The sequence below is a fragment of the Lampetra fluviatilis genome, chromosome 79 (assembly GCF_964198595.1).
Source record: "Lampetra fluviatilis chromosome 79, kcLamFluv1.1, whole genome shotgun sequence".
Taxonomy (NCBI): domain Eukaryota; kingdom Metazoa; phylum Chordata; class Hyperoartia; order Petromyzontiformes; family Petromyzontidae; genus Lampetra; species Lampetra fluviatilis.
In genome coordinates this window covers 408,743-425,090 of record NC_136353.1, presented here as the reverse complement: position 1 = coordinate 425,090, position 16,348 = coordinate 408,743, and positions in this window count along the sequence as shown.

Genomic DNA, 16,348 nt, shown 5'->3' with positions numbered 1-16,348 from the left:
CTTCAGACGGAGCATCTGGTTCTTCTGACAGAGCTCCGCATTCTGCAGGCCCATCCTCTCCGTTTGCAGCGTCGTGGTCTCATGGTCAAAGTCTGAGATGGAAAGCGTCAAAAGAAGATAAATGAAGATCCCCATCCCAAGCAGGGCCAAGAGCAGAACGCCAACGATCAGCAGCGCCATGCTCAGCTCGTGTTGACGGCTTGCGGGACAGAAGCACGTGTGATACACGTCGCGAAGGGGCGTGTCATTTATCGTGGCGTCTCGCACGCTATGACGTACTAGACATCCCTGCCCGCACTTCCTGTCAATCATTGCGCACCACGTGACTATTCAATCTTAATTTTAGAACTTCGTGACTCCACAGCCCCTCCCCTAACCGCACAGCTCCTCCCCCTACTCTTCTCCCGTCTCTCCCACGTGACGCGAAGCGAGCCAATCACGCGAGAGGCGGTGCGCGGGAGGCCCCGTGTCCGCTTCCCGCCATTCTTGCAATGGGCGGCGGGGCCGCGCAGGGTGGGGCGCGGGGGGCGGAGGGGGGGGGGGCGCGGGGGGCGGAGGGGGGGGGGCGCGGGGGGCGGAGGGGGGGGGGCGCGGGGGGCGGAGGGGGGGGGGGCGCGGGGGGCGGAGGGGGGGGGGCGCGGGGGGCGGAGGGGGGGGGGGCGCGGGGGGCGGAGGGGGGGGGGCGCGGGGGGCGGAGGGGGGGGGGGCGCGGGGGGCGGAGGGGGGGGGGACGCGGGGGGCGGAGGGGGGGGGGACGCGGGGGGCGGAGGGGGGGGGCGCGGGGGGCGGAGGGGGGGGGACGCGGGGGGCGGAGGGGGGGGGCGTGGGGGGCGGAGGGGGGGGGACGCGGAGGGGGGGGGGGCGCGGGGGGCGGAGGGGGGGGGGGGCGCGGGGGGCGGAGGGGGGGGGGCGCGGGGGGCGGAGGGGGGGGGGGGCGCGGGGGGCGGAGGGGGGGGGGACGCGGGGGGCGGAGGGGGGGGGGCGGAGGGGGGGGTGCTGAGGGGGGGGCAGAGGGGGGGACGCGGGGGGCGGGGCTGAGTCCACCCCACGTCGCGAGCGGGAGGAGGAGGGACGAGGGGGAGGGGCCACGAGCGGGAGGGGGGGAGCCGAGGCGCCACGCGGAGACCGCGACAGCAGCAGGAGGTGGTGGTGTTTGTGGTTGGAGGCACGGGAGAGGTGGTGGTGGTGTTTGTGGTTGGAGGCACGGGAGAGGTGGGGGTGGTGTTTGTGGTTGGAGGCACGGGAGAGGTGGTGGTGGTGTTTGTGGTTGGAGGCACGGGAGAGGTGGTGGTGGTGGTGTTTGTGGTTGGAGGCACGGGAGAGGTGGTGGTGGTGTTTGTGGTTGGAGGCACGGGAGAGGTGGTGGTGGTGTTTGTGGTTGGAGGCACGGGAGAGGTGGTGGTGGTGTTTGTGGTTGGAGGCACGGGAGAGGTGGTGGTGGTGTTTGTGGTTGGGGGCACGGGAGAGGTGGTGGTGGTGTTTGTGGTTGGGGGCACGGGAGAGGTGGTGGTGGTGTTTGTGGTTGGAGGCACGGGAGAGGTGGTGGTGGTGTTTGTGGTTGGAGGCACGGGAGAGGTGGTGGTGGTGTTTGTGGTTGGGGGCACGGGAGAGGTGGTGGTGATGTTTGTGGTTGGGGGCACGGGAGAGGTGGTGGTGGTGTTTGTGGTTGGAGGCACGGGAGAGGTGGTGGTGGTGTTTGTGGTTGGGGGCACGGGAGAGGTGGTGGTGGTGTTTGTGGTTGGGGCACGGGAGAGGTGGTGGTGGTGTTTGTGGTTGGGGGCACGGGAGAGGTGGTGGTGATGTTTGTGGTTGGGGGCACGGGAGAGGTGGTGGTGGTGTTTGTGGTTGGGGGCACGGGAGAGGTGGTGGTGATGTTTGTGGTTGGGGGCACGGGAGAGGTGGTGGTGGTGTTTGTGGTTGGAGGCACGGGAGAGGTGGTGGTGGTGTTTGTGGTTGGGGGCACGGGAGAGGTGGTGGTGGTGTTTGTGGTTGGGGGCACGGGAGAGGTGGTGGTGGTGTTTGTGGTTGGGGGCACGGGAGAGGTGGTGGTGATGTTTGTGGTTGGGGGCACGGGAGAGGTGGTGGTGGTGTTTGTGGTTGGAGGCACGGGAGAGGTGGTAGTGGTGTTTGTGGTTGGGGGCACGGGAGAGGTGGTGGTGGTGTTTGTGGTTGGGGGCACGGGAGAGGTGGTGGTGGTGTTTGTGGTTGTAGGCACGGGAGAGGTGGTGGTGGTGTTTGTGGTTGTAGGCACGGGAGAGGTGGTGGTGGTGTTTGTGGTTGGAGGCACGGGAGAGGTGGTCACGGACAGGCGGTGAGTGCCGGGTAATGGAGGTGAGGGAGTGGATGGCAGGATGAGGGTGCAGTGAGTGAGTGAATGAGACGGAGAATGAGTGAGGAGGTGAGTGAGTGGAAGGGTGAGGTGAGTGAGTAAGTGGGTGAGTGGTGAGTTCACGAGAGGGAGATTGGGGCTGAGTGAGTGAACGCAGCGCACGGTAAAGTGTCCACATTTGCCACTGGGAAAACCACACGCAAATTACTCACTTGGCATGATATACATATTAACCATTGTAAACGATTATAACTACGTACGCTATTTGTCAGAGCTAATGCGATGCGCGTTTAGCATATTTGTAGAACGTTAACCAATGTCAACATCATTTAGAGTAACCATTAGTTCATACGTGTTACTTGCTAATAGTCCCCGGGTCAATCACAACTTCGCCGTGCGTGCAGGGTTTCTCTCTGGCTGCTCGCAAGGCTGCGATGCCTTTCAATGCCACAAGATGATGTTCATTGCTCCTTCCACACTGCGACAACATCTACTGCAGTGTTCTATAACGCGGTAGTTACGTTGCTGAAGAACACCGCGTTGTGGAAACTCCCTCGTTATAATGACTAATACAGGGTAAAGCACAGTCCGTGATAACACGTGAGATGCGTGTGTCGGCTGAACAGAGATTGAGGCGCGTGGGTAGCATCAGGAAGCATCCAGCAGCATCCCAATGCCTCGTGTGATGCTGTGCCGAGGCAGCCGTACAGCCGCACATTCCTACTCGCGCGACGTGGTTCTGTTGACTCAATCGCGTTATATCCAATTACCATCCGCGTTATAAAACGTGTTCCCTAATACATTCATCGTGTTTTATCCAAATGGCGTTAGCGGCTGTCCATAAATGACGTCACGCGGTTTTGGAAGATTTTTGACCCCCCCCCCCTCGTCACACGGCGTCACAAAAAGTGAGACCCCCCCCCCTCAAATATTACGTCACAAAGCTCTGCCACCCCCCCCTAAAACCATATTTCCATTTTGAAAATAAAACATGCTTCAAATCGCTTTAAACTATTGTCATTGTAGGGCGTATTTAATATGGCGCTGCACTCTGATGTTGTAGGAGTGTTTTCTCAACCCCCCCCCCTCGTCACACGTCGTCACAAATGTCTGACACCCCCCCCCCCCTAGGTGCGTGACGTCATTTATGGACGGCCCCTTATGAAAACACGCGTTAAGGCAGAACGAACTCTATAAACTATTTTTATTTTACCAGGTGAGACCCACTGAGCTATGTAGGTCTTTTTCAGAAGTGACCTGTCCACAAATCATAGATCAGCGAAATGGCTAATCATGTAGAAATGTATAGCACCAGCCAAATAGTCTAAACATGGGATCCACTTTGACAGGGTCAGTGTTTCCTTAGATTCACTCACTCCGCCTATTGTCATGCGGCGTGCGCTGCTGCGTCGCTACACTTGGTAGAGTGCTGTCTTTGAGGCAGAGAACTTTAAAACCGTGTGCAGTGGTTAATTTGCTTAACAGCTTTACACCAAACTCCTTGCTTGTGATAAAAAAAAATGTTAACGACTTTGCTGATCGAAAAGGTTGAACTATGCAGATTTAGATTTACAGTAAAATGTACTTGGTGTGAGATGAACTTCCAAACTATTTCCTTTGCTCAACATTTTGCACTTAAATTTTGATTTAAAGCTTTCGTGACTGCAGGGATTCATGTTCTTGGTTCTTTCGGTAAAGTAACGTAGAAGGTAAATAATATATTTAAAAAATATTTTTATTTTATTATTTCCCTTCTACGTGACTTTACCGAAAGAACCAAGAATATTTTGCAATTAATGTCTTTTTAAATGGTCAGCTTAAGTGATTCCGTGATGTTTATGTAACTTGACCATTAAGATAATCTATGGAGCACAATTATTGCATTATTATTTTTCATAAGTAAACATTAAACTGAACCCATATGTGATATTATATTGCCTGATTATTTTACTTTTTAACGTAGTCTACATGTATATACATGCTCTTCTGGGGATATTACCACACATTTACCATTCATTGATGTTCCCTTTGACATTGGTAATTGGCATTGTCACGCCATAGTAATTCATGGGCAATTATGTAATTCGAGCAGGTATTTTTAAGACACTCACCCATGGGGGACCATTTTCAAATGCATTACCTTAATTTCATAAGACAAGTAATTTATATATAATTTTACAGTTCTTATCATTGTATTGCAGAAACATCTGTGTCTCTCTCTGTGGTTCTCTTTATTTGTCTTTCTCTCTGAGTGTCTATCTCTCTCTGCGTCTCTCTGTGTGGGTGTCTCTCTCTGTCGGCGTGTGTGTCTCTCTATATGCGTCTCTCTCTCTTGTGTGTCTCTGTGTGTGTGCCTCTCTCTGCGTGTGGATGTGTCTGTGTCTCTCTTTCCTTTTCCACGATGTGGTGTTGTATTTACATTCAAATTCCCCCTCTAGCCTTGCCCACTTACCCTTGAGCTGAGCTTATCTCAAGCCTATATAACTTCGTGTTTCAGCAGCTTTCTCGCTATATTTTTTCACCTGATGATGGTTACTTGTGTTGCGATCGAAACGTCGTGATCTATTATTTTTTCTACCTATGTGACTTTACCGAAATAACCAAAGAGTATGAGAATTGTAATGTTGATATTGATAGTGATCGTTGTGGTAGTTGTGGTGGTTGTGGTGGTTGTGGTGGTTGTGGTGGTTGTGGTGGTTGTAATGGTGGTATTGATGGTGGTAATGGTGGTTGACTATTACTCCTCTCGTGTCGTTACTTCCACCACCAGGTTTAAGAATCTGCTGGTGTCTGTGCTGGTGGTGGACGTCTGGATATCTGTGCGGTCTGGAGCGATGGACAATAGACTCCTGCAGCTCAACCAGGTGGACGCACTGGGCAGGGAGCAAGAGGGGGGGTGGCCTTAGAGACCCACTTAATCTCACAAAGAGCCATAGACTCACTCACAGAGTACACTCGCACAGAGAGCCAAAGTCTCACTGACACAGAGCCGTAGACTCACTCACATGGAGAGACATAGACTCACTCACACAGAGAACCACAGAGTCACTCGCACAGACTCACAGAGAGACATAGACTCACTCACACAGAGAACCAGAGTCACTCGCACAGACTCACACAGAGAGACATAGACTCACTCACACAGAGAAGCATATGCAGTACATCCTCGTCTTTTATGTAATGTGTTTCGCATAGCGCACACCACACTCACTATAACTCAAGTAGCACATGACGGACTGCTCTTATGAGTGGTGTGGGTGTTGGCAGCATTGTTCTGTGATGCTGGGAGCTGATGCTCTACTGGTGCGCGCTGTGTTACGTGGCGTGTCATCCTCTTCCTCAGCCTTTGTTCCAGCATCTTTGTGTGTGTAGTGTCATCTCACTCACTCCCTTATAGTTTTTCACTCGCCATATCTCCCTTTCACTGTCAAGCAATTATTTAGGTTATTTGGCTGCTATACATTTCCAAGTCATAAGCCACTTCATTGAGCTATCATTTGTGGCCATGTCGCTTCTGAAAAAGAAGCTAATAACTTAGATGGCTTTACCTATACGTTGCACTCCGATTGTGTTTTTGCATCGTTTGTTCTTGTAACTTTCTGTACCACGCTGACTGAAAATCTGTGAAAAAGGGCTTTTTAGATTCCTCCAGTATGATTAAAGATTATAAAAGAGATTTTCTACATATACACATTACATTTAAAATGAACATAGACAACAGTGTACTGTACTCTCAAGTAAAAACAATAATACAAGTTTGTGCTGAAACGGAGCCTCCCCCTTTACCGTTATTCCTTGTAGAAAAGTGTTCTGCTTCACGTAAAATTGCTTTAAGCAGTAATTTTCGACAACGCAACCCCCACGTTAAGCAAGGATATGTTGTACTCACTTACACAGAGAGCCATAGACTCGCACAAAAAGCTATAAAGTCACTCGAACAGAGAGACTTGGAGTCATTCGCACAGAGCCATCGACTCATTCAAACACAGATGATGATAACAGAGACCCATGAACTCACATTGAGACCCATGGACTCACACAGAGTCCAGTAAATTTAGAAGACCCGTAGACTTAGAGAGGTATAGACTTACACAGAAACCCATAGACTGGTGAGCGAGAATTGATTGCCTGGGTGAGTGTTGTGGGTTTGTGAGCGAGTGGGTGAGCTCACTCGCATGTCGCAGGTCTCACCCAGCGTTTTCAACCAAAGATGAAACAGATGAATGAACGGTGGGATTTTTGTTATTGTATTCAAGTGAACAGCACAACCTTAACAAAAATATTTCTATTATACACCTTCATCCATGTAACAGTTGTATTCCTCTTACACCTCCATTGTCTTAGAAGCCTCTGGATTTTACATAGGGCATCTGTTTCTCTGTGTGTGTGTCCATGTGTAATAAAAGACTTGACCACGATCTCTGGCTCAGTGTCCTTTATTTGGTCCGTACTGCATTCCCACACGGCTGTCTCTCTTATACTCTCAGTGCTGGTTCCGATGTCACTCCAGTCACCATCAGCAGCCCCGCTGCTGTTCTTTGTCGCTCTTGCAGCCCCACAGCAGCTCCGCTGCTGTTACTCACTCTCAGCCCCCTTGGCTGTAATCGCTGCTGCTCTTCTCGCTCTTGCTTACTCCGCAGCGCTCTGACAGACTCGTGCTGTCTCTCTCTCTTGTGTCGCTCCTGCGACTCTCTGCAGCCACACCGCTGCCTCTAACACACAGCCTTCCTGGCTGTACTCTTCTCTCTCTTCGTCGCTCCTGCGACTCTCTGCAGCCACACCGCTGCCTCTAACACACAGCCTTCCTGGCTGTACTCTGGGGTCGGCTCCCGCTCGCCGGCGGTGCCCCCCTCCTCTCATTCGCCCTCGTGGCCTCACCCTTTTCCATTCACAACCCGACTGACTTCTCTTTCCGGTTTACCCGCTTAAGGACCCCAACCTTTCACCCACGTCACCTGGCTCCGCCTCCTCGTGACGTCACATCCGGAAGGTCGCTTACGCCCGCATTACACCACCCTCCCCCATAGAAAAAACCCAGCCGACCTCGGCTGAACAATACCAAAGCGTAATGCGGTGAACCGACCTTCCCCCTTAAAGGACACTAAGCATGTAATATAACAACAAGAACAACAACAGCACAAAGCACAACAACGCACATCCGCATGTCGTACACGACAGCCACCCGGCCCCAGGATAGTGGAGATGATGTAATTCCGGGCCGCTTAAGAAAACCCCAATAATTACCCAAATAACCGCGATGGATGCCCCAGTATTTACATTTTAACAACAATATTATTTACACGTGAAAACAACAACAACAACAACAAAATTTCTGCTCTTACCCACCAGCAGTCCTCCCTTGAGGACCAGCACAGACCTCAGACGTACACAGCATGTACCCACAGTCACTCTCAACAAACCAACAAAACCCCTAATCGCACACCCTCGCGTGGAGAGAGCCACACTCCCCAGCGGTAACGTTTAACTCGCCGTAACCCTCACCGTGGTCGTCAACCCACAGCAACATCCATTTTCCATACTCTCGGCTAGTGCCATTTCGGGGATGAGCAGCACTCGGCCATGCTCCTCCCTTACTATCCCATCAGCGATGGACACACACCAGCCTCTTATAGTCTGACGCTTTATAGCCAAGGGAAGATCAATCCCTCGGCAAGGCCAGATATCAACGACCCCCCCCATGGGGTAATGTTCTCTTATAGAGACAATAACGCCCTAACCCAAATCCCGTGAGCCCCCGGCACACCAGGTTCAGTCTGCCACCGCACAACTGAACCATGACTCCCCGAGCCATATGAGCACACGGCCCATTAGTTTAAGACATACCACGGAGGTTTCGCCTCCGGGCTGTCAGGTCAGCCATCAGCCATAGGCCGACGTGACCACCACTCTTGCATCACCCAATCAACAATGGCAGGCATAACAGATGGAATATTTGCCCCACCGAGGTTTTTCCCGCGCGCTCACAATGGCGGCCCCCTTCGCCCAGCGCGTTCGCGCAATATCTCGCGCGCACTCAAAATGGCGGCCCTTTCCGCAAAGCGCATCGACGCCATACCCCGCGTGTGCGCAAAATGGCGGCCCAACGTGCGAACACGTGGCCAGTTTTCTCCATTCGTGCACCCCAGCTTCCCTTTGCTGTGGGTCACAAATTGCTTCCCCCGTCTTATTGTAACAATCCCAACAACGATAGACGCACAGCCCCAGCTTGCTGCGCGCAGCAGTCATATCGGGGAATTTTTAACCAATATTTTACCAACCACATTGGTTACACAACCCAACTCGCAAAGCAACTCGTGGCTGCATGCGACCAACCGAATACGCGACGCAACTTGGCGCCAATTTACGGTCCCATTAGCATTAACCTTTGAGACACCCACAACGGCGTCATCACGCACCCTCAAAGCGCGCTCTCTCTCTCACAAAGCGCCGTTACCCATAATATACACAAAATCGCGTGTACATAACATCCATACGACCAAATAATAGGGTCCCCCTCGAATTTGTTACCAATTTCCAAACAGGTACGCACAATTAATAACATCCCAACCCCAATGGTCAATCAATGCATCGCACCCCATAACCGTACAGAACGGTGTAACAGCACATACAGTCAGCATATCGCGATCACACGCGCACATTTAAGCACAATAGCAAGCCGATCTGCAGGTAACCAACACACCATTAATCCAGTCATAACATAGCAACAACACAAATATTCTCTCTCTTGCAACAACCACATCGCACATAGCACCTCGCAGCACAATACACCAAAAAAAATATATCTATTTTCCAATTAAGCCCATCGCACAAGGTAACCCACGAGATGATACAGCGCAAGATACCCGACGCTCCCGAGTTAATAATTAACTTCGCCATCAATATAACAACTCCACACCGCAGCGCACACACACAATTTAACACTCAGCAAGCACAGCATACTCTCCGTCCATTCTCAACACACGTACACACTTTAATTGACACCGAGCAACAAGCAGATAGCGCGTTCCTCGTTATTACACACACATACACACTTTCCGAACCGCGCTCCGCACAATCGAGTCATGAGAGAAAACAAAATCGCCCCCTCCCGGCCCTCGAAAGATGGGTGAGGTGTGTGTAAAGGCCGGTTGCGTATCGTTACGACCCGCCCGGGGCTGCAGCAAGAAGAGGACGGCAGGGCGGCAACTTGAGTCGTCTCGCAGAACTCGTTCGGCGACTTGACTGCTCCGTTGTCACGCACCCGAGCCAGGACGGGAGAGCTCCCGCCCCAGCAGCTGTAGCGTCGTCGTCCTCTCCTCGCAGCTCCCCCTCGCAAAACAGCAGCTCACAGCAGGCTGCTCTCCCCGCGGCACCTCCAGATGGCAGCGCAAGGCTGCCTCTCCGCCGCGATGTTGAAGATGGCGGCGTCTCCCCGCCGCGGTGAAGACAAGATGGCGGGTTCCCGCCGTTTTTCCCCTGCCACGCCCAAGATGGCGTCTTCGTGCCGCGTGGCAGATGGCGCTGGCAGCGCAGGCAAGGCGTCGGCCTGCAGACCACCATCGGTTCTCCCCACTGCCGTCGTCGGCGTGGTGAGCTCACACGGTTTCGCCAGCACGATTTTTCCAGGTCTCCAGCTGCGCCATCTGTCTCAATCGTAAGTCGGATGATGTAGCAGATGATGGCACAGGAATATTCTTTCTTCCGAGCCGTCTTGACAAGCCGTTTCACTTCTGACACCAGTGTAATAAAAGACTTGACCACGATCTCTGGCTCAGTGTCCTTTATTTGGTCCGTACTGCATTCCCACACGGCTGTCTCTCTTATACTCTCAGTGCTGGTTCCGATGTCACTCCAGTCACCATCAGCAGCCCCGCTGCTGTTCTTTGTCGCTCTTGCAGCCCCACAGCAGCTCCGCTGCTGTTACTCACTCTCAGCCCCCTTGGCTGTAATCGCTGCTGCTCTTCTCGCTCTTGCTTACTCCGCAGCGCTCTGACAGACTCGTGCTGTCTCTCTCTCTTGTGTCGCTCCTGCGACTCTCTGCAGCCACACCGCTGCCTCTAACACACAGCCTTCCTGGCTGTACTCTTCTCTCTCTTCGTCGCTCCTGCGACTCTCTGCAGCCACACCGCTGCCTCTAACACACAGCCTTCCTGGCTGTACTCTGGGGTCGGCTCCCGCTCGCCGGCGGTGCCCCCCTCCTCTCATTCGCCCTCGTGGCCTCACCCTTTTCCATTCACAACCCGACTGACTTCTCTTTCCGGTTTACCCGCTTAAGGACCCCAACCTTTCACCCACGTCACCTGGCTCCGCCTCCTCGTGACGTCACATCCGGAAGGTCGCTTACGCCCGCATTACACATGTGACCCAGTCCTGGGCCTTCCCTCGGTCGACTCACCCTCTAATGAGTACCTGGTGCAGTGTCTATAATAAACATCAGCATTTGGGAGAGACAAAGGTGGCCGCGTGCATGGTGTTGGCCACATCACATCCCCACAGCGGATTTTGGCGAACCATCGAACAAAGACGGTTGCTGCATCGCGCTTTCAGAAGCGCTTCTGCGGCAGTCTCTAACGCTCTTCCTTCTGATATTAGGAAGCCACTGGAGCTGTGCACTTTTACATCTAGATTGAAAACTAATTTCTTTATAACTACTTTTTGTGCTTGGTTTGTTGTCCTTCCCTTGCACCTCCGATTAGCACGGTTGGCTACGTACCGTGCAAAAGAAGTTCAACATACAAAATAAATGTTCATGAAGCCATCCAGATATATAAACAGACATAACTTCAACCGAGAAGATGGATACAAATTGAGCAATCATTGGAAAGATGTTGTTAACCAAGTTAAAATTTGATTGTTCTTAGTTGCTCTATTTTATTTGCCGGGTACTAGTCTATTTTACCGAGTTAATTGTATCCTCAGCGTTCAGCAGTGCGACTATTTTGTTTTGGGCTCCACCATCATTTATCTTGGCAGCAATCGTGTTGCCGGTTTGCTCCCCCTCTCCCACCCCGTGCATCTCTCGGAACCCCAGCCTCGAACTTCTAGCCCCGCCCACTTCCCCCCCCACCCAGTCTCGTGTCCAATTCCCTAGCGTACACGCAACGCTCACTCGCTCCCTGTCCTTCCCCCCCACTCTCCCCCCCCTCTACCGCCCTCTCTGCCTTATATGTAAAGCCTTCCTAACTCCGGCATCTCTCCCACTTCAGTAAAACATTTCTTGCTGTGGTTGTCATACCTGATGATGATTGCTTGTGTTGCAATCGAAACGTCGTGATTTAATTTACTTTTATTTATCCTTATTTTCATCTACGTGACTTTACCGAAAGAACCAGAGAGTATGAAGTGTATTTGTTTAGCCAGGTTTTTAACCTGGATAGTTTCAATTGCAAGTGTGATCTGATGCACCAGAATCGAAAACTAATAAATTAGAGCAATGAAAGAGAATTCAGAGCAAAAACAACTTCAAAACAATCATTAATACATGTATTCGAGCTGAAGTCGACTTGGAAGATTATTTTTAGACCAATCATAGCGCAATTAAAAGTTAAAATACATGAATATTAAACAGATATAGCGTGACTATTGAAGTCATACGTGAAGAGACTGTGATATGTGCATGAGTGTGATACACAACCCTATGTACGCATATTCATGAAAAACATTCCTTCTCAGTAGAACCATGGTGAGCTGCCAGACCATTTCAAACCCCCCCCCCCGCATGCCCCCGCCACCCCTCCCCCACCACCCCCAACATCGTTTCTCTACACCACATTCATAAATACGGTTACACATCGGAATCACCTCGCTCATCAGCATCTTAGAGCTGCGTTCACTCTCGGCTCCGTGTGGAGCTCACAGAGAAAGCTCCCCGCTCATTGTCGTCTCAGCCCGGCTCAGAGTCGGTGTCGGCGATCGGAGTCGTGGAGGTGAAATGCGCCGGGCTGCTGTGCGAGTCGCGCGTGGGGCAGCTCCGTCTGTTGCAGGGGCAGCGTCGCCTCTCCGCTTAAATCGACAAATGCAGGTCTCCTCTGTGAGTTCATTTGCTCCTCAGCTCCTTCTTCCCCTTCTCACTGAAGCCATTAAAATTAAACCTGCAGCACGAGAGAGGTTAATGCTGACGCGGGTTCTGACGGAGACTCGGGCAGCTCCTCACAGTTCGAGACCCACGCAGCCCCCACAACAACCACACTGGATAAATGTCTCCCCATGCCATGATAGCTGCTTTACCATACTTCACTACGCATGTCATTGCAGGTCTGTGATGGCAGAGACTGCAGATCTAGGATCGTAGAATAGTTCAAGGGTAGATTGTGCTGCACACCGCAGTCTGTTGCCCGCAACTTAGCTCTGCTGCCGATAACGCCTGTGGTTATGCACGGTGATCACCAATCTAAGCACTATCCAGGCTAAATTCTGATTATCTTGCAGATTTAAGATCAGGTGCATTCCCAATCGTTTGGTCATGTTCCTTAGTTTGATAATGAACATTAAATACACTGGAATACACTCCACTACTAATCCCACTTCTGGAAATGTCTCGTGTTGATACGACACATCCGCGCTGTGAAGGTCTATTGCCCAAAACGTTGCCTTTTCCATATATTTTTCTGTTAAGGCGACAGTGTTACTGACGAATCTGAGTTGTTTTGTCTGTAGCAACAATTAGAGCGCGTGTGAGACATGAGTAGCATAACTTACCAGAGTTCCCTCAATGCGTTGTTGGTGATCATGATGTCATGAACAGAAGGGATCGATTTATCCGTCAGTGAGCAGTCATGCAGACTACAGGGAGAGAAGAGGCACTGAGTGGGGTGAAATTGGAAAATAAATAGTGTATACTGTACACACAAGAAATGGAGAGCAACTCAACATACTACGATATGAGCCAAGAATGTGTCCCGTGCATGACGTCACTCCACATGAGGCCCACCCCCCGTGTGACGTCACTCCACATGAGGTCCACCCTCACCTCAATATTCATGAGTGGGTGGATTTTTAGACTAACTCAGGTCGAGCTGAATTAAATAATTTATTACGCAAAGTCGCTTCAAATGACGTTTTTTTACAGAAAGTGACGGTAAAAAATAATTCTAAGCAGTACAGTGCTACATCCGTGCGTGACGTCACTGCAAACGAGCCCCCCCCCCCCCCCTTCAATAATATTCATGCCCGCGTGAAAATTTACACTAACGCACAAGGTTGGGTACTCCACCTGCCGCACCCCTCCATTCATTAATAATCATGAGCGGGTGACGTCACTCCACATGCCGCACCCCTCCACAATAACCATTAGTGGGTGACGTCACTCCACATGGGGCAACCCCCCCCCCCTCATTAATAATCATGAGCTGAACAATTTTTCGATTGAATATTTCAGATTTACGGCAATATACACCCGTTCTTGGACGGGCAAAAAAGCTAGTCCTTGAATACAATGACAAGGGTGGAAATCTCGTAGAATTAGTTTAACAAAGAGGGAGGGAGTGATCATTGCGGACCCAGGAACGCAACTCTATTTGTCTATTATTTGTTTAATGCGGCTGTCAAACACAGCATTTTCCAGGAACGTAACCCACCGCATTTGGCGAGGTCTGCCTGTGCAATATATTGTATTAAACAACGCGTTTGTATATGAAAGGCCATTCGATAAAGGCAAAGTAGCCAGAATCTAAATCTGAAAGTGTATTTATATTGGAGAATCCGAAAAGCTATAAAGCTCTTTTTCACAGATGTCCACGCTACCCATCACGAGGCCAAGGCTGGTTTAAACTGTATATTGGGTAAGGATAAAATGTTGGCGTATAAGAGCCATTGGTGACTTTATGGCTTTAATAAAGGTCAGGTTATGGTGTTATTAATATAAACGTATGGGTGGGCAATTAATGTCAAGATAGCAGCCGTCCGTTATATTAAATGTCACCATGTGTTAGAAAACAAGAAGCTATGCTTTACTTCAGTGTCAAATAATATATACAGTACATTACACACTACCTCCATTCTTGATTTGAAGTTTTCGTGACTGAAATGATCCATACTCTTTGGTTCTTTCGGTAAAGTCACGTAGGGAAAAAAAAATAAAAATAAAGTAAATTAAATCACGACGTTTCGATTGCAACACAATCAATCATCATGAGGTGTGAAACCCACAGCAATAATTTGTTTTATTGAAGCTCTGCAAACCGTTTGGCTACTATCAAATGTTTGTTCATGAAGCCATACAGATTAACAAACATAGACATAACTTCAACCGACAAGATGGATACAAATTGAGCAATCATTGAAAATATGTTATTAACCAGGTAAAATTTAACTGTTCATAGCTGTCCCATCTTATTTATCGGGTACTATTCTATTTTACCGAGTTAATTGCATCCCCAACATTTAACAATGCTGCTATTTTGCTTTGGCGTCCCTCATCGGTTTCTGCTGCAGTCGCTGCTCCTTCGCCCCCCCCGCCCCGCGCGTCATCAGTTTCAGCTGCCGTCGCAGCGCAGCGCAGCTCTCTCTCTCCCCCTCCCGCACATCATCAGCTCCTAGCCCCGCCCACTTCACCCCCCCCCCCCGCCCAGTCTCACGTCCCTAACGTCCACGCTATGCCCCCCCTCCTCCCACAGACACTTGGCCATAATACAGGTTTTTTGGGTTGGATAGTGTAAATATAAACAGCATCGTTAAACCCGCCACAACCCGACCAAAAGCCGATTGGCAAGGTTTGTCACGTGACCGGAACGTGCCAATTTGTTTACGTGTGTCGTGGTGGTGTTTCACGCAGACAACTTTTATTCTCCTGTGTCACTTTTATTCTAACATAAATTTTCGCGTTGAACATCGCCTAACTCCGTCGCAACTCTTTCGCTTGCGCTGCTCACTCGCTTCGCTCCCTCCGCTCTACGCTGCTCACCTGCTTCGCTCCGCTCGCTTTGCTCTGTCCCTCAGCCTCTCCACTGCTAGCTTGTTCTCTCGCCGTCCTAGCCTCTCCACTGCTAGCCTGCTCTCTCTCGCCGCTAGCATCTCCGCTGCTAGCCTATCACTACGCACTCTGGTAGCTTCCCACCGTACCCTTTGCTAGCCTCTCCACTGCTAGCCTATTACTATACACCTTGGTAGCTTCTCCCCTACTAGCCGCTCACTATATACTATACTAGCTTCTCCACTGCTAGCCTCCCGCTAAATACTCTACTAGCTTTTCCATTGCCAGCCTCTCGCTATATACGCTGCTAGCTTATCTACTGCTAGCCTTCCGCTATATACTCTGCTAGCTTCTCTACTGCTAGTCTTCGCGCAATCACATTTAGGATTCAGCTAGCTTCTCTACTGCTAGCCTTTCTACCCTCGCCTCTCCAACCTCGCCCTTGCTTCCAGTGGGGGTTCAGCCATCACCGCTGGAGAGGACGAGGTGTGGAGAGCGGGGCCTTGGACTTGTTTGTGCTTTTAGCTCCAACTCAACCCATGACCTAACACGTTGCCGTATTTCTCATTAAACACCCTAATTAAGCTGGTGTCCTCCTGTCGCCTCCCACACGTGGCGGAATCCGCTGCTATCGCATCAATCTGCAGACTCCGAGGCGCCTACTTCGCTCTTGCAATTTGCAACCAGCCAATCGCGGCTATGCATCTCAATTGGTCGTCTCTCGCGTTGCTTTCTCTCGCACCCTGATGTGACCTCACTGTCCGTGGCTCGCACGTGCATGCACACGTTACTCCACTGCACTAGTAGAACACATTGGTGTGTTGGAGAGTAAATCCACAACATTTATAAATGGAGTACGACATTTCGCCAGCAATTACAGCCGGCATCATTAGGCGGCAGCCAGAGAATCGACCACCCGCTCATTCACTCGACCACCCGCTCATTCACTCAACCACCCGCTCATTCACTCGACCATCCGCTCAGTCACTCGACCACCCGCTCAGTCACTCGACCACCCGCTCAGTCACTTGACCACCCGCTTATTCACTCGACCACCCACTTGCCCACGTAAGCAATCATCGACTCGCCGACCTAAGCAATCATCCGCT